The 23,279-nt window shown below is 44.6% G+C and overlaps 1 long non-coding RNA gene across 1 annotated transcript in view; it reads right to left on the bottom strand.

Annotated features, from left to right (window-relative positions):
• Positions 1-23,279, bottom strand: part of LOC118981499 (uncharacterized) — a 325,802-nt gene that overhangs the window by 49,038 nt on the left and 253,485 nt on the right. Inside the window, exon 2 of the long non-coding RNA XR_005065352.1 lies at positions 17,014-17,026. This is a non-coding gene — a long non-coding RNA (uncharacterized LOC118981499). The remainder of the gene's footprint in view (positions 1-17,013; positions 17,027-23,279) is intronic.

The raw sequence follows: 23,279 nt of genomic DNA on the forward strand, positions 1-23,279 counted from the left end.
TAAAAATTCAGTGATAAATTGCTTCTTTGCCAGTGCACAGGAGGTGAAGAGGGCTCTTATGGAGTATCTGTCATCTGGGGCAGGAAAAGATGAAAAGCCAGCATAAAACACCCCAAAAGAGGGATAGACAGCTGCTCTGCCACTCCTCAGAGGAGAGAACCAAACTTGCACCATGGGTAGGGGAGATGGGGACGCATTTCCATGACAGAGAAGGATACAGAGTCCTTGGACAGAAGACTGAGGACTATGGACCTTCTTAAGGAATCCTGACCCTGACTCATGTGGCTCAGCTGAGCAGGACATCATCTCATAAACCGAAAGGGTGTGGGTTCAAATCCATCAGGGCACATGCCTAGGTTGTGGGTTCAATCCCAGATCAGGGTGTGTATGAGAGACAACCAATTGTGTTTCTCTCCCTCTCTCCTTCTGTTCCATTCTCTCAAAAATCAGCAAACAGGTCCTTGGGTGAGGATTTTTTTTTTAAAAAGGAAGCTATCCTAGAAAACATCTTGGCAAAGGGAGAATCTGGCCCAGCCTTGCTGGTAGGGAGAAGGGGAGTGAAGCCATCCTGGAGCTCAGCAGTCTGACAAAGGAGTGCTTCAGGACTGGGTGCAGCTGGGATGTGGGAGGTCCCAGAGGCAGGAGAGAGGTCACTGCCATTCCCCACTCTCCCCCACTGGAACCTGAGGACCCCCTGAGTCTCAGCATGCTGTTTCCTGGAGCACCTGCCTCTGCCTCCACCTGTGGGAATGCCCACCTAGGGGACTGGTCGTGCCCATGTCCTGAGAGGCTCCTCGGAGAGTTAATAAAAACTGGGTTCCTCTCAACAGAGGACGAGTTTGGTAGATTTTTTTTCACTTGGCTGTTTCTGGAATCTGGGCTCCTCTCACGATCCCTGCGCTCGTTCCAGGTGGAGTGTGCACTTCCACGGCGACCCTGCATGCTATTGCTGAGATGATGTTGCATCTAAGAGCAAGAAACCATGACATAGCAGCAGGGCCAGCAAGATCCCGTGAAGTCTGGGGTAAACTGCCTTCCCCAAAACAGGACCCTGGCACCCAGCCGGCCCAGAGGCCTAAAGACCCTCTGCTGCAGATGGCTTCCAGCTGCCATTCTCTCTGAGAGATAATGCCAAGGATGTCCCTGGGCATCTTCTTCATGACTGTCAAGGTGTACCTTGCCCCCACTCCCCGTCATGCTGTGTTCAGATGACTGGGTCCTGTCTGAGTCACCTCACTCTGGTTCCAGCCAGTTACCCTTCCTGGCAGCACATGACCAGCTCTCCACACCCAGTTAGCTCCGGAGAGATATTGTTACCCTGCTTTGGTCAGGTTCATGTGCCTTCCTGGACAGGGAAACTGGCCCCATCTGCCTGCCCAGGGGCAGAAGAATAATCTTAAATGACAGGCCTAAAACTCCCCACAATCTACCTCTAGTAGGGGCCACTTCAAGAACTGTGCAAGTCCCTTCAAGCTGTGCCTCTGTGCCCACCCCCAGCCTTTTCACTCTCCTAGACCCTGTCTCTGCCTGGCGTTTCAGCCTTCTGCATTTCACCGCCTGCCCCTGACTTCAATGTTATGTTGTAACTGTGTGCAGAGCAATTGCTTCTTCGTGATTATGTTCATAATCTCCTATTTCTGTGGCCTCTCCAGAGGGCCACTGCATAGCCCAGCTCCAAGGTCCTGTCCATGCTGCGTCCTCCAGAACGGGAACACTTGACATGGCCCAGGCCTGCTGTCCCACTTGCCCAAGTCACCAAAGTCACAAACCAATGATTTCCATGGATCCATCCAGAGCGGACCTAAACCTAGACAGAAGAGGCAATTAAGCACAGTGAGCATTTTCAGACATAGACTATATGCTGTACCACACAGCATGAATACAAAGCAGAAAAGACGTAGAGGAGATAAACACAAGCAATCACATGCACAGATTTTTCAGTCCTATGGTCTAGGTATGTACAGAGGCTGTGTGTTAGAGGTGCCCAGCCCCATCTGTAAAGGCCACTGGGGAGGGAGATGAGGGGAGACACATGGACTAAGAATTCAATTGACTGGAGTTGGGTTAAATGTAGGGGCAGGGCACTTTGGAGAAAAAGAATAACATGAGCACTGGTACCTACTCCTCCACCTCCTGATTAAGTCATTATCTGCACAGTTTAGTATTGACAGAAAATAAAATATGAGTCAGAAAATGCCCGGGGCAAAGCCAGAGAGTTAAGCAGTAGCCATATTATGAAAAAGCTTATTTTCCTTCTTCAGAAACTCTTGTCTTATCCAGTAGTAAATGGGGAACCATTGAAGAGTTTTAAGAGAAATGATGCACTTAGATTTGTGTGTTAAATCATCAGTCATTCTGATAGCTTTGGAAAGAATAGTTTTGAGCAGGACAAAATAAGAAAATCTAATAGTCAATAACACAGTCGTTTTATGTAGAGAAGATGATGGAGATCTTAACCAATAACAATAGAGCCAATATTTATTGAGTGCTTGTTATGCTCCAGACCTCATTCAAATTCAAAGTATGACATAATTAATTTTCACAGTAACTCTATTAGGAAGCACTATTAAAATTTATATTTTACAGAAGAGAAAATTAAGTATGAGGAGGTCAAGAGCTTGTCCAAAGCTGTACAATCAAGGAAGCTGCAGAATGAAGGAGAGGAGAAAGATTCCAGAAAGACTTCAAAGGCCAGCTGAGATGACCGTGTCGAGTGGTAGGAAAGGCAGGGAGCCATCAAGAGTGATTCCCCAGGGTCCAGGGGATGGGTTTACTAAAAAATAGGGACATTAACTTACAGGGGAAAAAACATTAAACACAGGAGGAAAAAGATGAGTTCAGTTTGGACCCTGAGTGTGAGGTGTACTTGGGACTGGAAGGCATTAATTACATCCAGGTATGATATGGCGAAGCTCAGAGGAGTGAGCCGGAGTAGAGGGTACTGGGCATGGTGCACACAGACCTGGCAGCTTGATTCTCAGAGAACTGCGTGTGTCCAAATGCTGAAAACACCTCTGCCCAAGGAACTGTAATCAGGAAAATGATTCTAGTTCCCAGCTTTCAACTTGTTGGAGATGCCTCAAAATATAAAAGCACAGGCTGAGCCTATTATATTCCCAACCTCACGGGCCACCTCCCCAGCCAAGCTACACAGCAGTGAGCCCCTTACCTAGTCCTTTCCTGTGTGATAGCACCAGGAGGAGGGGCTGTGTCACATGGTCAGATAAGCCAGTGGCACAAAGGCTGGGCTCCTGCCGAATGATAGTCCACCTTCCCCCTCTTTTTTTTCCCCAGAAACTATTGAATGAGCTTAAAAGAAATATAAATAAAAAACAACCTCCGGTGGAATTGCCTGGAGCAGGGGTTTCGGCCTGCGTGACCTCCAGCTGCGGAGAAGCTATTTCTGGTCCCCCTCAGGCTGGGCCATCACGGAGCAAGACAAGGCATGTTTAGAAAGCAAAACCAGCTGACAACACGGGCTCTGATTAAAGTCTGTGGGTATAAATCCTGCTGTGTCAACAGCCTCGTCTGACAAACTTGATACACTCTTGGTTCAGTGGCAATGTGTGATTGCGGCTTTCAGTCCTAACAAACCCAGAGGAGTTAAAGTCAGCTCAGTTTGTTGACGATGGAAGCAGCCATTGAGGTTTGAAATAAGATTTGAATAGAGTCCCCCAGAATAAGCCATGGGCCTTCTAGCAAAATCCTTTTGAGTGGGACATGTGGACTGAGGGGAGAGGTGGTCCAGGAGGGTGCCCAGATGACAGGCAGGGTTCCAAAGACTGGAAGAGGAAGTGGAGCCTAAAAGGAAGGGGTAGCCACACAGAAAGGATGGACAAAGCAGGCGTGACGTCACAAAGGAAGGAGGCAGGAACCCAGGAGTCCCAGACAGCAGGCTGCACCACGGGGAGGCAACTCTGACCTTACCAGCCCTGGGAGCTTGATCAGAGGGCGGTGAGCAGAAGCACACAGACAAAGGAGGTGGGGAGGGATTGCCAGCCGTTAAACTGGGGTAATAACAGAGGGAAAGAAACCCGAAAGCTGCTGGGGAGAGCAGTGTTAGGAAGGATGGTTTCATGGGAGTGAATTTGCTTCTAGAGCTGCTGCAGCCAACTTCCCCAAACTGGGAGGCTTAAAACTATGGAAATGCATGCGCCCACGGATCTGGAGGCCAGAAGTGCAATATCAAGGCGGTGGCAGGGCTAGACTCCCTCCACAGACTCCGAAGAAGTTCTGATTACTGCCTCTTCCCGGGTCTGGGGTCTGAGGCTGTTGGCGCGCCTCAACTTGTGTCTGCTTCCCTCCTGTGCTGTGAAGCTCATTTTATGTGCCAGCATCCGTAAGTCATGGATGCCCAGATATTGGCCTGAACATTCTTTCTGGGTGTACCTGGGAAGGGGTTTCCAGGTGGGATTGGCATTGGGATTGGGAAACTGAGTGAAGCAGGTCCCCCTCCCTAAGTGGGTGGGCCTGGTCCAGCCCACTGAGGGCCGGACTAGAACAGAAAGGCAGAGGAGGGGAGAATCGCTCTGCCTGGCTGTTCCCGCTGGGATGTCGATCTTCCCCTGCCCTTGACCAGGACTTCCTCTGTCCACTCTCCTCATCCTCAGGCCTTTTGACTTAAGCGGAACCCCACCATCAGCTTTCCCGGCTGTGGACTGGCAGGCTGTGGATTGTGAAAGACCGCTCAGCCTCCGTGATCCCGTTAGTGGACGCTGCATCCTGCGTCTCTCTCTCAATCTCTCTGTCTCTCTGTGTCTCTGCGCAGTATTGTATGTCTATACATATGTAGTCACATATACTTGCATAGTAACTTCCATACGTATTTTATATGTGTATAATCCTGAGTAGTGCAACGGTCCATCTCTTTTTTGCCTTCTCCTCTGTGTATGTTTCAAAACACCGCCATTTCTCTCCTATACAGTCACTTATGATTGAATTAGGGCCTACCTTGATAACCCAGGATAAACTTCACCCACTGAAATATTTCACGTAACCCCAGCTTTGGCCATCTAAGGCAATGTCCACAGGTTCCAGGGTTTAGGGAGGGAACACGTATATGGAATGTCATTTTTTCATCTGTCACAGGGGAAGCAGTATACATCCAGGCAGAGGGGAAGAAAGTAAGGAGAGAGATCATTAAAGAAATGAGAGGAGATGAAATATTGGAGAAAACCTCAAAGTTGGGAAGCATCAAGAATGGAAGTGATGGAAAAAACAAGTAAAAACAGCGGCGAGTCACACTCAGCTTTTAGGGCAGGACTCTCGGTGGTTGCTGGGTTAAGTGGCCACTCTGCTCCACCGGTCAGCCCAGGTGGGAGCAGCAGTTGTGGGTCATGAACTCAGGACTCAGCTTTGCTGGGCAGTGCGCTACCAGCATCACACCCTGTGAGTGCCCCTTTGGGGGAAAAGGACAGCGCAGTCAGGTGGCTTGAGCCGGCCCTCCCTCAGGGGGACAGTGGACTGGTTTCATCGGTTGTCAGCTTGGTCATCTTGGAAGACACAGATAAGAGGCAATAAAAGTGGGTCGTGCAGATTTCCAGTGGCAATACTGAGGGTAGTATTATTACCAAAGGGGGGGAGCTGAGGCAGGAATTTGGGAGACAGACAGCAGCAGGAGAGGCGAGGGAACCCCTCCCTGCAGGGGTGTCTGGGGGGAGAAGCGACTGCTGGTAGTGCCCTAACCTGTTTGTTAGTCTGCAAACAGCGTATGGCAGGGCACTGCTGAGTTTCCCTGTCACCACTCACTCCACTGACAAGGGGTGTGTCCTTGTAAAACTCATTTCACCTCACTCAGCCTCAATTTTTCACCAATAAAATGGGAATAAAAAGAATCTACCGACTTCAAAGCATTCTTGTGAGGATTCATAGAGTAATGTACCCAGGGACTAGCAAACGGCAGGTGATAGTTTAGCCAGTATTACTGGTGTCTGGGACTCAGTATAATCCATATACTGTAACCCATGAGTCACTCCTCTATCCAAAGTCCACATTTTTCAACACTCTGCAAAGCTCTGTTCTCTCAGTTGCTAGTGAGTGGACTTGCTCCTGGGCTTTCCCGGGGACACCCTGCTCCCCACCACGAGACACGGAGGCTGTGCAGCCTCCTTGCAGTCCTGCAGGTCCCCTTCTCCTGCCTGCAGTGCTTTCAAGCCTTTGTTTCGCTTTCTGACAGCAGTCCTTTCTTGCCCACTGCTCTGCAGCCCGGGGAGCCAGGCAGCAATGCATTCCAGATGCCTGGCAATTTGTGGAGCCCTGCTCAGGACGAGAAATATTTCCCCGGTGCCTCTCAACCTCTGGAGGAGCTGCTCTTTGCAAGCCTGCCGGCCAATCGCCAACACTTAGCTGGAAACGTGTGGGCCTTTAATTATCATGGTCCAAATCTGGGAAGAGCAGCAGCGAGCAGAGAGAGAATTCTTGCTGGCTCATTCCCTGGAAGTTGTGCCATCTCTCACCCACCAAGCTCTGGATAGAAGCCCCCACAGAGCCGTTGTGTGTTTGACTTTCTAAGTGTGTCTCCAGGAGGCTGGGGAGAGTGCACCTGACAAATCAAGTATAATTCCCAGCGGAAGCAGAACCAGTGGGATGGAAAGCACAGCCCAAGAAGGATGTTGACTGATCCAGCCCCTCCTGACTCTGACAGAGGTGCAATCTCCCTCAGCTCTCAGCGTAGGGAGCAGAGGCAGCTGCTGAAATGTGTTTTGTCACTCAGAGTGTGGTCCAAAGACCAGCAGTACTGGAGAGCTTTAGAAATGCACGCTCTGACCCTGCCCCAATCAACCGTATTTGAATCCCTCTACAAAAACAGCTTCAGAAGCATTGATTTATGGGACACACACAAAGAACCTATCCCCTCTCCCACCCCAAAATATCTCCTATTAAGCTCTGCTAGAGATGCTTGCAATACATACATTAATCACTTCTCAATGAAGAGAATTATTTTTTTTAAAAAAGGAGGTTGCAACGTACAGTCATTTTTAAATAGGGTCCCACTTCTGCAGGCCTCAAACTTCTGCAACCTCACCACTGATAAGGTGAGATTTTCCCTTAAGCCTTCATTTCTCACCCACAGGGCTTTTTTAATAGTCTGCAGCAGCAGCAGCACTCGCAATGTTTATTACAAGCTGAGTGTTTGTTTCCTTAATCACCAGTAATGTGAACCAGCCCAGAGGCACACTGAAGTGGCTCATGGTAGGAGAATATCATTAACATGTCAAAACGCCTGCTTGCCGTTTGTACTGCACAGCAATCTTCAGGCGTGGCTGCTACAGTCCCAAAGATTACAGTGTAGCCTGTAGTTTCTTTGTGCAAGAGATCAAAAATGATCTTAGACTCCCAAACAATTCCCTATGGGATGTATGTTTTCCCTCCTGTGACCTAGTGCCTAGCTCAGTGTCTGGCAGAGAGCCAGCCCTCAGCATTTGAGCTGTATGCCAGGCAGTGGGTGGGTCTCTCTCTCTCTCTCTTTCTCTGTTTGTCTACCTCTCCTGATAGGCACGTATTCTGCATAGTAATCCCACCCTTTCCCAAGGGGGCACATACGGAAAGTAACTGAGCAGGTCATTTGGCACCAAAGCTGATGTTTTCACCCCATCATGTTGCCTCCAAGGAAAGGGCTGAACAGGTGATGGCCGATGTGTGGTGAGAAACCAGCATAGGGCTCCTTAGCAAGACTTGCTTTAGAGGGACTCTCTCCAAAATGCCTCAAGGGTAGAGACTTATTTTCATGGGCCTTGAAAACACCCTAAACCAGTAGTGAATGGGAGGGCAGCAGCTGCTAGCCTCCAGTCCCCTGAGCCAGGCTAAAGCGGCAGGTCACGCCTCTTCAAAGGCTGTTGTCCCTCACACCCTTCCATGTCAACGTCACAGGGCACGTGAGAACACAGGCAGATTAGGATTCAGCGCAGGTTCCCGAGCAAATGCCCAATCCCTTCAGGGGCAAATCAGGCTATGGAAATTAACAACAAAACCATCAAAAACCAGTATCAGGAAGTGTCAAGGTAAAAAGGAAGATTTGTACAGTGTCTCCCAGGACTGGCTGTTCTCCCCGTGATCTGAGAAGACCAGGATGTCCCTTGCTCCATGATTAAACTGTCCTCTAGGGTGGTTCCCTCCTCTTCCCGTCTTTTTTGATCTGAGCCAACACCAGAGACACTTAGGGGCTGTATAACCGTTGCTGCTGGGGCTGCGCAAGCTGCTACATACATTCTCCTCAGAAGGGGCTGATTACCATATTAAGCATCTTTCACTTGACAAAAATCAGTAGAATGCTTCCCTCCATTTTCTCCAGAATGCAGACAAGAGAGCCAAAAGGAAGAGGCAGGGAGCCACCAGTGAGGTTTAAATCATCAGAAACTTCTCTTCATCTTTCATAACATTTATTTCCTTTGATGTTGAAATCTCCTTTCTCTACTTGTGTTTTATTTATTTGTTTTTTGATTTTTCCTTCTCCTCCCCACCTTTTTAAACTGCCATTTGGAGCCATTGTCTCTCCACAGAGCCCTGAACCTGCCAACATCAATAGGAAAGGTCGCCCAGCTCTGGCAGTTCGAATCCTTGCGGAGCTGGGGCCCTGGGGGCTGCTGACCTGCACATCAACTCAGCCAGTTGGACCCAAGGATCTCACTCGTGATTGGCATCCGGCTTGAGAACATCAGATTTTATTCACCATTTTCAATAAACAGCCTAGGAGAGAAAAGTAAACCCTAGAAGCCAATTTTGCAACTGCAGTGCTTTCTGACTTGAAGGCAAGTGAAGTGGAGACTAGAATCAATTATCTGAATAATTTGAGCTTCAAACACATTTCTTCTCCAAACACTCAAACAATTGAAGCCAGGGGGCTTTGGAGTGACCTGCATCAATAATCTCCTTCATCTGCCTTTTCACTATGTCTATCTGACCCGGCTAGTGTTAGTAAGACCATAGAATGAAGGAAGAATGGAAGGGTTTTATTAAGTGCCCATTAAGTCCCAGACTGTGCTCAGGGGCTGTGCACACAACATATCACCTAGGCATCCACCCACTAAGGTCCCAGCCACCATGCAGCCTGATCCCTGAGCAGTGTCTCATTCAAAGGACCACAGTCTGAAAGTGAATACGGAGCTTCAAAGAGGTTTCTATTTTAACTATCTTAAACTATATAAAGAGAATCCAATTCATAAAACAAAGTAATATTTCCTAAAAACAAACAACCATAACATGGTGTCTCCCAACTCCACTTCTGTCCCACCCCAGAGCTCCCGTGGAGCCCTCTCAGAACACTCCAATGCACCCTTCGGATGCTCCGAGTTTCTGCCATCAGGCCGTGGTCTTTTATTCCTTTCTCTACCCCCTCCCACTTCTTTAGTCCTGGCTCTCTTTATTCATCTGTTTGATTCTGCACCACAAAAACCCTCAGAACTAGCTGTCGCAGTAAGTGCTGAGACAAAATTCTCATTAGGGGGAAAGAGGAAGGAAAGTGGTGCAGGCTGTGGGCAAAGACTAAGTGTTCTTCAGTGGGCTTGGGCTCAGGGGTCGGGGCGGGGTGGGGACACTCACAGGCTGAGGAAATGGGTACCTGTCTCAAAAGCCATGTGACAACCTTGAGAAGAAATTATCTCTACTCCGTGGTGAGAGATCTGAAGCCCAAGTGAGTTGTCTAAGGTCACAAACCTAACAAATAACAAATTTAGAACCAGGATGTATATAACAATAAAGCCCACAATTCCCCACCAAACCACAGGCATCCTAAAACGAATCTAGGATAATGACAAGGAGAACAGGATTCCTGTCGTCTTTGTCTCACCGTCCTCAAGTGAAGCAGACGTAGGGGCAGCAGAGAGAATGAAGAATACTGGAAATAATGCCCATTGACCTCCTACATAACACTGGTTTGGTCCATTCTTCCTGATTGTACATGAGTCTGGTTTGGTTTTCCTCAGTAAGTGCTGAAACATTCATTCCACAAACAGTAAATTCCTGCCCTTTTAGAAACCATGTGATGAGATGGACAGCCAAATAGAAATAGGTGATCCTTGCCATGGGAGAGTTGGAGCTAAGTTGGGGTACAGGTATTTAAACAGTTAGGACTGTGTTAGGTGTTCTGGGGAAAGAGTAAGAAACATCCAAGTGGACCTCAGTTGATCAGGAAAGCCTGCACCAAAGACATGGCATTTGACACTACTCTGGCGGAACTGTGTATTCCTGCCTTCTTCAATGGTTTCTGTAAGCTTTCAAGGATACTTTGAGCTGTCTTTAACTTTCATACTTAACCATTGTGTTCTATTCAAACCCCGAAACAATTGTTTTGTTGCCTAGGCCCCAAAGTCACACCCTCCCAGGACAAGTCACATAGTAAAATCATATTTTCTTGGCTTCTACCACTAAGTCCAATTCTGTTGTCAGTTGTGTGGTTCGATAAATATATTTGAGCACCTATTGATTGTAATTGTGAGCTAATAAAGACATGGCCTTTGTCCTCATGAAGCTTAAAGTCTACTGGAGAAAGTACATATTAACCATGTATTTGTAAAGTATATGCAACATTTCATACACATGAGTGTAAAGTTTCTACTATGCCCTGAGAAGGTAGAAGAGCGGGGTCTGACCTGGGGTAGGGACGGGCAGGAAAGGTAGTCTAAGGAGATTTCTCGAAGAATCAATGCATGAGCCAAAATCCTAAGGCAGAAACATGGGAGAAACATATCCCACATGAAGAAACCAGAGGCTGGGGCCAGAGGGGCCGAGCAGAACCAGTGGCTGGAGCACAGCAGTGTGCCTGGAGGTGGGAAGTGGGGAAGCAGAGGCAAAATAAAGCCAGAGATAGATGGGGCCAAGCCCTGACCTATGGGCATGGGAAATAATTCAGTCTTTAGCCTGTGAGCGAAGGGAAGCCATTTATGCCATGGTATGGCAAGATCAGATATACACTTTAAAAAGACCCCATGAACTTCTACTTGAAGCAAACGATGTGGAGCGGCAAGAGTGAATGTGTGAAACAAGTCAGGAGGGCGATGCAAAAAAAGCTAGAAAGAGTGGAAGAGCAATAGGCTTAAGAAGGAAAAAAGACAGAGGAGCTTTTGTCCTGAAGTCTACACCTTACTAGTCAAGGAGGCCTGAACACTGGAATTGTCTTTGTTTGGATTTTTCCAATCCACAAAATTGGAGAAGATACTTTTTACCTCCTCCCAGGATCCTTTGGAACATTAAGTGAAATCATGAATGAAAATACAAAATATACCATGAAAGGACCTTAATAGCAAAGAAGCAATTGAAATGTGTGTATTGGGTTCCTGCTGCTCACAGGATGAGCACTCGAGCATATAAGCCCACCCCAAAGAAACACTTGAAGAAAATAATAGTAACTTTTTAAAGTTAGCATGCATTCTTGAAGGTATCTGTGAAAGAAATTTAGAGAAAATGTTGATCAGAAAGAAGAGAAGAAAGAGAGAGGAAGATAAGGGGAGAGAGGGAACAGGAACAAAATGGAAAGGGAAGGAGGGAGGAAGAGAAAGGATGCTAGAAGAGTTTTCATTTAGTTGTTTAAAACAGAGAATGGTGGGGAAAGGAAAAGGCTAATGTGTGAACATAAAGAAATGAGACAAAGCACTCATTCTCGTCCTCTGGATGTCAGGTCTGCCTCCAGTTCCTTCCTCTCCTGGATCTATTTATGAATCAGAAAGTCTCTTTTTTGAATAAGCCATGATGTTATTTATGTTTTTGAAAAAGAGCTACCTCCATTATCTGCATTTCCCCCATGTGAACCTCTGCATAATTACTCAATTGATAACATTCTGCTGACACAAAAAAAACAAGCCAAGATAATAGAGGCTCATTGTGAATGTGCAGAATGCTGATTCCAGGAAGAACAGAGATGATTTCTTATTTTGTTCCCATTCTGCAATTGTATAGCAACTTCTTGGCTTTTCAAAATGATGAATAAGTAAATCCTATTATTCACCTTAATTAAAAAGTTCTCCTGAGCCCTACCCTGGCCAGTGTAGCTCAGTTGGTTGGGTGTCATCCTGCAGACTGAAAGATTACAGGTTCAATTCCCAGTCATGCCACATGCCTGGGTTGCTGGTTTGGTCCCCAGTTGGGGCATGTGTCTGAGGCAACCAATCATTTGTTTCTCACATTGGTGTTTCTCTCCCTCTCTTTCCCTTCCCTTCCCCTCTCTCTGGAATCAATAAAAGAAAAAAATGTAAATTCTACCAAAAGTTGTATTGAATTAACAAAGTCCTTAGAACACAGAACAAAAATTCCCACCAATATCCAAAGATCACTGCAAGTCTCCTCAAAGTTACTTTTCAATATCTGCTCACCAAATCTCCCCTACCTTTTTTCCTGTTGGCCTACTCCCATTGATGGCTCTGTTCCTAGAACCTTCATTCTGTACAGTGTCATGCTTCAGAGAGCTTAGAGAGGCATGCTTCAGTCTCCCATCGCCAAGCCCCACCGTGCCAACTGCACAGAAATCCAGGGCAGTGGGGCGAGCACCACCTGCTTATTGGATTCCATTCCCTCTCACCTGCCATGCCAGCTTTGCCCAAGCTGTGGCAACCTATTTTGAAGAGTGACCCAGTCACCTTGAAGCAGCAGTACCTCCATGCGTGAGTTCTGCACCAACAAGATTGAAATTATCTTGCTAGCCTGGCAGAGAATTACCCTAATAAGACATTTTCTTTGAAAACACAGATTCTACAAACTACCTCTTGATCTCCAGACTTGAACCAAGAAAACAGCTCCATCTCAAAATATGATCTTAGAATGAAATTAATATTGATTGTGAGGGATAAAAAGTGCTGCATGGAAGATAGTAAAAATTATCTAAGGTTAGGGGGTGGGGAAGTAAGATGAGAATAAAAATGAAGTATTAGCAAAGCACTATAAAATGATAATAAAGTTCAGTGTTGTTAAATCACTAAGTTAATTAATAGAAGATTCTGGAGGAATATATTAAGTTACCACCAAACTGCGTGATCTGTTTTTTAAAATATTCAACAAATTAAAAAATGCAGAAAACCTTTAGAGAGAGGAATCTGAGGCCAAGAGACAGGATGCTAAAAAATAGGATTGAATTCCATTAAGTTTACTCATACATCAACTGAACACATATTTCGTAAGAACATACCACGCGCAAGTGAGAGGTGCAAGAGAAACAAAGGGCCAGCCACTGTCTGAGATGCCTATGGACTAAACAGAGGAGCCTAGAGCAAGCACTCAATTAATTAAACCAAGAGCAGGTCACAGTGGGAGCCAGAGAGACAGACAGAGAGAGACGGAATTAAAGACCAAGAGAGAGGGAACGAGGTGAAGTCTATTTAGGAGAATCCAGAAATTGCCAACCACCCCACACAGCAACTTACACAATGGTGGTGCAAGTGGGCAGTTTCTGTGTGTATTTTGGGTTTTCTCTATTGATGAAATACAAATCTGAGACCTGCTCCCTAGTGGAGGTAGGGCCAAGACTGAAAAAGGACAGGATTCCAGCTGACAATCTCCCAAAAAGAGCAGGCACCTCAGTGAGAACTCCAGATTAATGAAAACAGGATTTAGAGAGGAAGAGACTCCTCTTACCTCCCTCTTTGGCCTGATATCCTTAGGGTTTGGGTAGAGGTTCAGGTGTGAACCACAGGCACTGGGTGCTGAACTAACGTCTAGAACAAGGGACTAGTCTAGGAGCAAAAAGGGAGAAATTGCGCATTTCATGCCATGCACTATTTGTGGAGAGGACTTGAAACCTACGAGAGAAAGCCAGAGGCTGCAAGATTCCTTAGATGTATGTTATTTCTGTTTATTACAAAAAGGCACCATTTCAGAGTCTATAACAGCAGCAAGAGCCATGTAGGCAAACTGCTGTTGGTCGTATCCTGACTCTACCACTACTTAGCTGAGTAATCTTAGAAAAGTTATTGACTTTCTGTCTACCTTCCTTCATTATCTTGAAAACGGGAATAAACACAGGACTTACCCCATGGGGCTACTGTGAAGAGCAAACAAGTTTTGCATGCAATGTACTCTACTAACCCCCTGCATGGAGTAAACACTCAATAATTATTTGTTATAGAGTATTTGTCATTCAAACAACTCCTTAATTGAAGAAAAGTTTCATTTGGGTAACTAAGTATTCATAAAATTTTGAAGTAATGCATGGAGACATTGGGCCTTGCAGCAGGGCTTATTGTAGGGGTGTAAAAGGAAGGGTCTGAGAGGAAGTTGGAAAGATACTTACACCAAGGCGTTTTTAGAGGAAGAATGAGAGTCCTGCATTCAGGACCCCTTCTCTGCTGTGAGATTCTCCTTTCAAAGACATTCTCCCTAGGAAGAAGGAACTACTACCCTTTGCAACATCATGGATGGAACTGGAAAGCATTATGCTGAGCGAAATAAGCCAGGCGGTGAAAGACAAATATCATATGATCTCACCATTAACAGGAATCTAAACAAACCAAACAAGCAAGCATAATACAACCAATGACACTCAAATATGGAACAGGCTGTCAGGGCCCAGAGGGGAGAGGGGAGAGAATCATAGGGGAAAAGGGAATGGACTCACATGAACAAGTATAAAAGACACATGGACAATAACTAAGGGTGGGGGGTGGAAAGGGGAGGGAGGCGGGGAGCATGGGGTGGGGGGCGGGCAGGGTTGGGAATATAAGACAGAAACCTGTACTTGAACAAGAATTAAATAAAAATTATATTAAAAAAAAAGACATTCTCCTTAAAGGATCAGGTTTTATTTTATTATGGAATTTCATGCTAATACTCCACAAGAAAATTGAAAGCTGTGTCATTCTCTTGCATAAAATCCCACACTGACTTCTGATTGGAATAAATTACATGCACCTAACCTTTCTAGCTAATTCCCAGTGAGAGGTCTAGGTATAGCAGCAAGAGCCATGTAGCCTTGAGACTTCATTGACTCAAGTCTACTTCCCTCAAGTCAGGTAAGCATAGATGCCATGATAAGAGGGCACATACAGACACACACCACAACCGCCTCCATCAGCAGGGTTATGCAATGAAATTGTAAAAGGGGGGTATTGAAGGGAGAATCTATGAGACAGAGGTGGCAGAGAATACACAACCTTAATACTGATCCACAGAGAGCTATTTTGAGGCTAGACACAGCTAGATGCACCATGCAAGGGGCTGGCTCTAAGACAAAGACCTTATCACTTTGTAAAAGTCTGTAGTGTAGTACACACAGACAAGAGAGTTGAGAAGGGGCAGGGAACATCTAGCCAACAGTTTAATAGTGGGAACTTCCTTATCAAAGAAATGGCATCATTAGAAAGGGGGACAGGTTCTGGATTTCAGACTGTTTCACTGAACTAACTCAGGGCTGCCTGGCTGGTATCTTGCTGAGCTGTCAAAACAGAGGGGAATGAATCTCAAAGGCCCAGAACACCTAATCCCCACAGGCCCAGTGTGGTCCATCTTGTGTATACTTACAGCTTTCCCTTAGCCAACATATCCACTTTCATTATCTTAATTGCTGTCCATAAGTTAATATCTTCTAAATCCAAATTTCTAGCCTTGACTTCTTACCAGAGTTCAGATAGATATTTCTTCTTGCTTGTCTTACATACCTCATACTCAGCATATCTAAAAATGGATGACCTTTATTCCCCCAAACCTTCTCCTCTGCCTAGTTTTCTTGTAATAATTTATTGCACTACCATCTACTTTGATGAGACCACCATCCAAACCAGAAATCTGACAGTCATCTTTGTCTCCTCCCTCTAAGTAATTTTTCATATTAATTCATCACTATGATGGTTAACTTCATGGGCTATCTTTACTGGGCCAGGGAATGCCCAGAGAGCTGGTAAACATTATTTCTGGGTGTTTCTGAAGAAGATTTAGCATTTCAATCAGTAGACTGAGTAAAGTACATTGCTCTCACCAATGTAGGCTGGTACCACCGAATACATTGAGGGCTCAAATAGAATGAAAAAAGCAAAGGAAGGGTTAATTTGCTTGAGCTGAGACATCCATCTTCTTCGCCTTCTGACATTGGACATGGGTGCTCCTTGTTCTCAGGCTTTCAGACTCAGACTGGGACTTGTATTTTTGGTCTCAGATTCTCAAATTCAGACTCAGATTGAATTCCATCACTGGCCTCCCTGGTTTTCAGCCTGTAGATAGCAGATAATGGGATTTTTCTAACCTCCATAATCAATTACCTAGTCACCATACCAAATCATATATATATATATATATATATATGATTGATAGATATAGATATAGATATAGATATAGATATAGATATAGATATAGATATCCTATTGGTTCTGTTTCTCCACAGAACCCTGACTAGCAAAATCACTGAGTCAGACCAATTGTACTTTCTATCCTTCATGCTTTGAGGCCAAGGTCTTAGCTCAGATATTCATCATCTCTCATCTGCATCATCCCATTTTCCTTTAACAAGTCTCTCTGTCTCAAACCATCCATATCACCATGACCTGCCTGAAAACCAACTATGAACATGTCACTTTACTCTCCAGTTTAAAATCTATTAAAAGTCTTCATTGCCTAAATCCTTTGAAGTGACCTACAAGGATTTTCATGAAGCTATTTCTTATGATTCCTCTTCCTCTACCATGTCACACCTTCAACATGCTGAAAACAATGTGATATGTCTTGCACTTGGACTGTCGAACATAGTATTCTCTTTCTTAGGAATATTTTAGAGTTCACTTATTATCACCACCAAGTTCACTTGTCTCATTAGCTCCAACTCAACCTTTAGGTTTCAGTGACAGAAATTTGGTTATTATTTATCAAGAAAATACAGAAGTAACCATATGTCTGTGAAGCGTCTGTTTGTGCCAAATGAGGAACTAGGAAACCTGCAAATCTTCTCCAATCATTGCCAAATCTGCTTGACCTCATTTCCTGGTTGGTGTGTTTTATCACTGACACCACCCATATCAAGGTTAACAATAATGGATTTTTTTAAAAGATTCTGTAAGTCTATTTTTAGAGGGAGAAAAAGAGAGAGAGAAAGAGAGGGAGAGAAACATTGATTGGTTGCCTCCTATCACACCCTGACCAAGGATTGAACCTGCAACTTACGTGTGTGCCCTGACTGGGAATGGAACCTGCACCTTTCGGTGTATAAGAGAATGCTCCAATCAACTGAGCAACCCAGCCAGGGCAAGGAACTCTACTTATTTATCCAAGAAACCTTTCGCCTTGATAAGCTAATGCACTCAGTCGTCTTTGCCAGCAGCCCCCGTTTGTGTTCCAGTTTTCACAGACCTTGGTCTTCGCTTTGCAACTTCAATCACCAATTCTACTCTTTATATCCTTGGCTGACTGATAAAAAGGACTAATGGTCTTGAAGAACCTTCCAGTGTTATTCCACCCACCCACCAGGAGGATGTCTTGTAAGGTCATCTGGACCTTCACAAAAGAGAAGAACTAAATTTTGTATGTAAGTCACCTCCTCCACGGAGGTGGGCCAGCCATTGACAAACTTCCTACAAATGTGAGTTTCACAGGCTTCAGCAGGCCAAAGAATTATAGTGGGTTCAAGTGAAAAAAAAAAAAAAGCATCAATTCTCAGACAAATCAAGGATGAATTTATTTCTCTAATAGTTTCTTCTGATTGAAACTTCCAAAAATAAAGTTAACCCCATTCTCATCACCAAGGGCCACTACCTTCTCAAAATCTTTTTCCCATTAATTTTTACCCCATATCTCCAAATTTAAGTATTTAAAATTCTGCTTATGTCCATGTAGTATGGGCACAATTAGCATTTCACTGCCAGCAACCCGCTACACCTGGGAAATGATCTGCCTATTGGTTGATATATTTGAAAGGGTCCAGCCTTAAGAAAGGTGAATCTGATAACCAGCCCATCGATTCCTAGGATTTGGTCTGTCAGCCATCCATCCACTCTCATTGTTCTACTTTCAGGCTCATCTGTTGCCCTGATTAATAGCCTTTGAATGACCCCCTCCCCACACACACTGCCCACAGTATAAAACTTAAGGCTAGCCTTCAACACGTACAATCAGCCCTCCCCGACCTGGTTCCTGTCCATGCACGTGGCCTCAGCACTCCAGATGAAAGTCAGAGAGTGCAAAGCCTGGAGTGTACCTCAGAGTCACGTCAGCACAGCCAGCTATCTGAGGAACATATTCGGGGAAGCAGAACTTTCCATGAATTCAGTTATTAATAATGACTCGGGACTTAAAAACTGTCCTTTGGGAAAAGTGCATTGGCAAATAAGCTTCTTTAGCAAGGAATAGTTACACTAACATGGCTATTTTGAGTTAAGAGCAATACGGAAAATACTCAGAGGGATCTGGACTCCTCAGAGCCAAATGGGTTAACCACAGTCGGGATTATCACTGACTCCTCACTGAAAAGAGGCTGGAAACCTGTCCTTCCTTTGCTCTGTACTGCAACATAAAATGAACTGTAGATAGTTCTCATTACAGGTTGTGAGTTCTGTCACACTTATATCCTTTTGTCACCTTCACAAAGCTCCACGTTGAAGTATCTCTCTGGCCATTGTTATATGTAACTGCCAGGCCCCCGAGGTCAGATCCTTCCTGGTGATTGGAGTCAAGATTCCCGCACACAGCAACAACAGGACCAGATGTGCCCTTCACTGCGACACAGAATGTCGTCTTAATGAGGCAGTCCTCTCTAGGTTGATCCCACGTTGAAATGGCATTTATTGCAAGCTTCTTTCAGGTAAACTCCTCTCTCTCCCAGTAAGTTTCATGACTTCCATGAGGACCCCAGACTGGCCGACACCCAGTCTCTGATGCCCCTTTCCTGACCTCAGACTAATCGCCATCCTCCTGCTGTTCCATTCTCCATACTCATATGGTCTTCACGGTGATGCGGCCAGGAACTGACTGTTGAGAAGGGGCGTTGCTGCTAGGTTCCTTCCCCCCATCACATGGCCAGATGCATCTATGATTACTGGGTCCATCTCTGGCTATGTAACCAAACAAAATCCAGTCTGACCTTCATTTTAACTTGATCCTGCCTATACCACCAAACCCACTTTTAAGAGATGGTCCACCTCCTGCCCCACTGGAGCAGTTTCCCTGGCTTGTGCTCTTCCCCATGGCCTTCCAGGGTAGGCTGAGTAGGCATATGTTTTGCATAGGACAGTTACAGGAACTGGGGTTACAAAAGCTGGTTGGGGTCAGCCAAAGGAAGGCTGGGAGTGAGAAAGAAAGAAGCATCCTTCCTGGGCTCTGCAGCCTCTCCTGCAGAGCGCACAGCAGCACAACTCCAGATTTCATCTACTGGAGAGCAAACAACTCCATTAAACTACAAAGCATCACTTGAGAGAGGATTATTTGCTTACCAAGGTGACTGGAGGTTTCTCCATTCTAAGACTTCGTGATCACATTGTCTTACAGGCAGCTTGACAACTCCTTATGTTTCTGACACTGGAGGGGTTTATTCACTTGAAGCATGGCACTGAAACCTTGGTGAGCACTGTATGTAAAAACTGGCTATATGAATATCACTGTGTGCCCATCTGCTTTCCTTTCTTTTGAGAATCTGCAAGCCCCTGCCATCTCTTAATGAAATAAGTCTGTGCTCCTACCTTAATGGAAGGTAGATGTTTTCCTTGCTGAGTTTTGGGGTCTTCCTCCTCTCTAGGGTTGGAATGATAATATCCATACCTCTTCCCTCCAGAAATATAAAGAAATTGGAGTGGTTAGCAGGATAGAATTGTTCCACTTGAGAAAGAAGTGAGAATTCTTTGTACCGAACACCACCTCTCTGCCTTATTTCCTCACCCTTTCCCAAAAACCTGTTTTGACTCACTGATCAAGCATAAATCCATGTGTCCAATGATAAAAGGATTGGGTTAGACAAAATCTGAGCTTGGTTATTCTTCCTGGTTCTGGTGGTGGGGAGCTCACTGCCTCACAAGGCAGCCAGTGCCATGAGAGAGAGTTCTTCCTCATACAAAGTTAAAATCACTCTGCCTGCAATGGTTGCCATTGGGTCCCAGCCATGACCCTCTGGAGTATCTCTGAGCAAGTGTTATTTCTTCTCCACATGACAGCACCTCAAATATTCGAAGGCAGCTATCATAGCTACTTTTCATTATTTTCTTCTCCCACAGGAGATAAGGGCAGACCTTGGCCAGCAGGAAAAATTGTTCACAGCGACTTGTAATATTTCCATTTCTTAAGGAAGAAATAAACATGGAGCAATTTGTCACCCACTCACTGTCCTATTTTTTTCAGGTAGAATAAAGGCTATTTGCAGCTCTGAAACTATTCTGGTTAACTCTTAGGAAGCCACTGAATTCGGTTGTGCTCGGATGCTCTTGGTGACCGTACTCTTGGAATATGTTGGTTGCTCTCTCCCCTGTGCTTCCAAGATACTCCATTTAAATTATTGCATTGTTTTGTTTCATTTCATTTCTACCACGCCTGCCTCCCAAGACTTTAAGTCTCAAGCAGAGCCCATATTTTAATCACAGTGGTATCCCCAATGCCTAGCAGAGTGCCTAGGACTTGCTAGCAACAAAATAAATGTTTGCTGCTGTATGAATGCCCTCTATACATCATAATAAAGAGGGTTGTCAAGATTTCCTCAATGCCTTAAACTATTGGGAATCTGTTACTTTACAAAGTTGGTTTATTATTTCTCCTGTCAGCTTTGGGTTCCAAAAATATGGAGCACGTGTACAAAAGTGGAAGCCACTTTGTATATATATACCCCATAAAGAAGATCTATGCCAGCACTCTGCTGTATTTATCTGGTGACTAGCGTCAGTGGTGACACATAAAACTATACAGTTAAAAGACATTAAAGTGCTGCTTAGATGAAAACAGATGAAAAAGATAGAAACTGCTCAAAAGGCTGCTGAGAAAAAATATCTTTAAGCCCATTCTTTAAAGCATTTACATAAATAATCTTGACTAGACATGCACTTCTTTTTTTTAAAAAGTCTGGTATCAGTGTGTGTACATGCAAGTGCGTGTCTACATATGTGCACATGTGTGTGCATGATGTGGGTGGAGACTAGTGCTTAGCCATGATGCCTACCTTCCTCTCCTGCTTCTTCAGTGTTTCAGGAAACTGTTTGTCTCCCAATGGCCTTTGTATCACTTGTAAGAACATGGGTAGAAAGGGGACTATTAATGACAAGAATAGCCACGGGGGCTTAGAGAACACCAATACATTAACAAACCTGGTAGTGTCCCAGGGAAGGAGTGGCCAGGTTTAATTGCTTCGTGCTGCTTCCTTTCTACTTAGAATGAGAAACAATGGCTGTGCCAAGAAAACAGCCAGTTAAGGACACATCCTAACCAGCCATGTTTGATGAGAGAAATGTGCTGCGTAAGTATGTTTGACAAATGTTTCCCTTACTCAAATTCCATTTTAAATGTTCAGTAAATTTAAGAGACAGAAAGAGCAAGCCTAGCCCTAACCCTTTAATTCAAGTGCCAGAAATCTTTCACTGGAGAATCTAAAAGATGATTTCTAGGATTGCATGAAAAAATAATAATAATTCAATATGTCAGCTGAGAGGAGAAACATCGCAGAAAGATCAGAAGGACGGTTTCTATATTATAACTTCACCGTAACTGAAAAAAGGTGGTCAGGGTATGTCACACTGGAACCATCTCCATGTTTACATCTCCTGTAATTTTAGAATAAAGGCATGGAGCACAGACGAGAGCCTAAAGCAAGGGGAGACGCTGGCAGAAGGTGCATGGAGGAGGGCAGCTTTTTTTATTTTAGCAAGAAGGGATGCAAGGGACAGGTAACAAGTGACATCCTATACAGATTAGTTCAGGACAAAGGCGCAGGATTTTCTAAAATGCCTAACTCTCTAAAGCCTAAAAGTAGCCAGAGCAGGTCCTTAAATTCAAAACTAAAGCCTGGAGGGTACAACTGTGGGCTCTTGACTCAGACAACTTGGGTTCAAATCCTAATCATTCCACTTTCCAGCTTCATGATCATCAGAAAATAGTTTAGCCTCTCTGACTAAGGTTTCCTGCACACAAAAGGAGAGGAATAATGTTATAAATTTGTAGTGAAGTTGAGAGATGATAATCCTGTAAAGTACTTGACACAATGCCTGAAATGCAGTAATACTTAATATATGATTTTAAAAATGTGACCAAATCATCAAGCAAATATTATGAATCAGCTGGAAAAAGAAGAGGCAAAAGAAACTAAAGATTTTCTTAAAAGAAAAAGGACGTGTACTCTATTAGTAGTGCCAATTAGTGGCTGCAGTAATAAATAAGTTAGCACCAACTATGTGACTTAAAACAGCAGATATTTATTCTTCCACGGCTCTAAAGGCCAGAAGTTCAAAATCAAAGTGTCAACAGGCACTAGCTCCTTAGGAATGTTCTAAGGGAGAATCCTTCCTGCCCCTTCCAGCTTCCAACAGTCTGAGGTGTTCCTGGGCTTGTGGCCACACAACCTCAACTTCATTCTCCATCTTCATGTGGCCTTGTCCAATCCATGTCAGTGTCCTCCCCTCTTCTGTTTATTTTTTAGAGTTGCTTTTATTTTTTTTTAATTTCTGCTTATTTATTTTTAGTCAGAGGGGAAGGGAGGGAAAAAGAGAGGGAGAGAAACATCAGTGTGTGGTTGCCTCTCCTGCACCCCCAACAGGGGGCCTGGCCCACAAGCCAGGCATGTGCCCTGACTGGGAATCAAACTGATGACCCTTTGGTTTACAGGCAGGTACTCAATCCACTGAGCCATACCAGCCAGTGCTCCTCTGTTTCTTATAAGGACACTTGCCTCTGGATTTAGTGTCCACTCAGATAATCTCATCTCAAAATCTTCAACCTAATCACATCTGCAGAGATACTTTTTCCAAATAAGGTCACATTCACAGATTCTGGGGATGAGGATATACACGTATCTTTGGGGGGAAGGGTGTCAACCAACCCATTACAGGTGTTGATTAAGCAATTATTGCTAAATGTAAATTAGATAGTAAAATTTAGTTATGCCAAATTTTAAAAACAATATTCCCAATAGTATTAATTAAAGTTAGTCAATCACTGTGGGAAAATATTTACCTTAATCAAAACATATTTTCAGAGGGCAATAGTGATTAAATGTAGAACTATGTAGTTATTTTCTATTTGAGGTGTGTGTGCGTGTGAGTGTTTGGCACCTAGCAGATAAATTTCATCATGCACAATGCTGATTTTATTAGTGCCTAATTAAAGTACACTTTCCTTCTAGAGTTTTTCTCATAAATGTTATTACAGATTGATTAGAGTGCTAGGACTTTAAGAGTTTTAGTGTAAGTAACCAA

The sequence above is a fragment of the Sturnira hondurensis genome, unplaced genomic scaffold (assembly GCF_014824575.4).
Source record: "Sturnira hondurensis isolate 20B ecotype Veracruz unplaced genomic scaffold, ASM1482457v3 Scaffold0024152, whole genome shotgun sequence".
NCBI classification, from domain to species: domain Eukaryota; kingdom Metazoa; phylum Chordata; class Mammalia; order Chiroptera; family Phyllostomidae; genus Sturnira; species Sturnira hondurensis.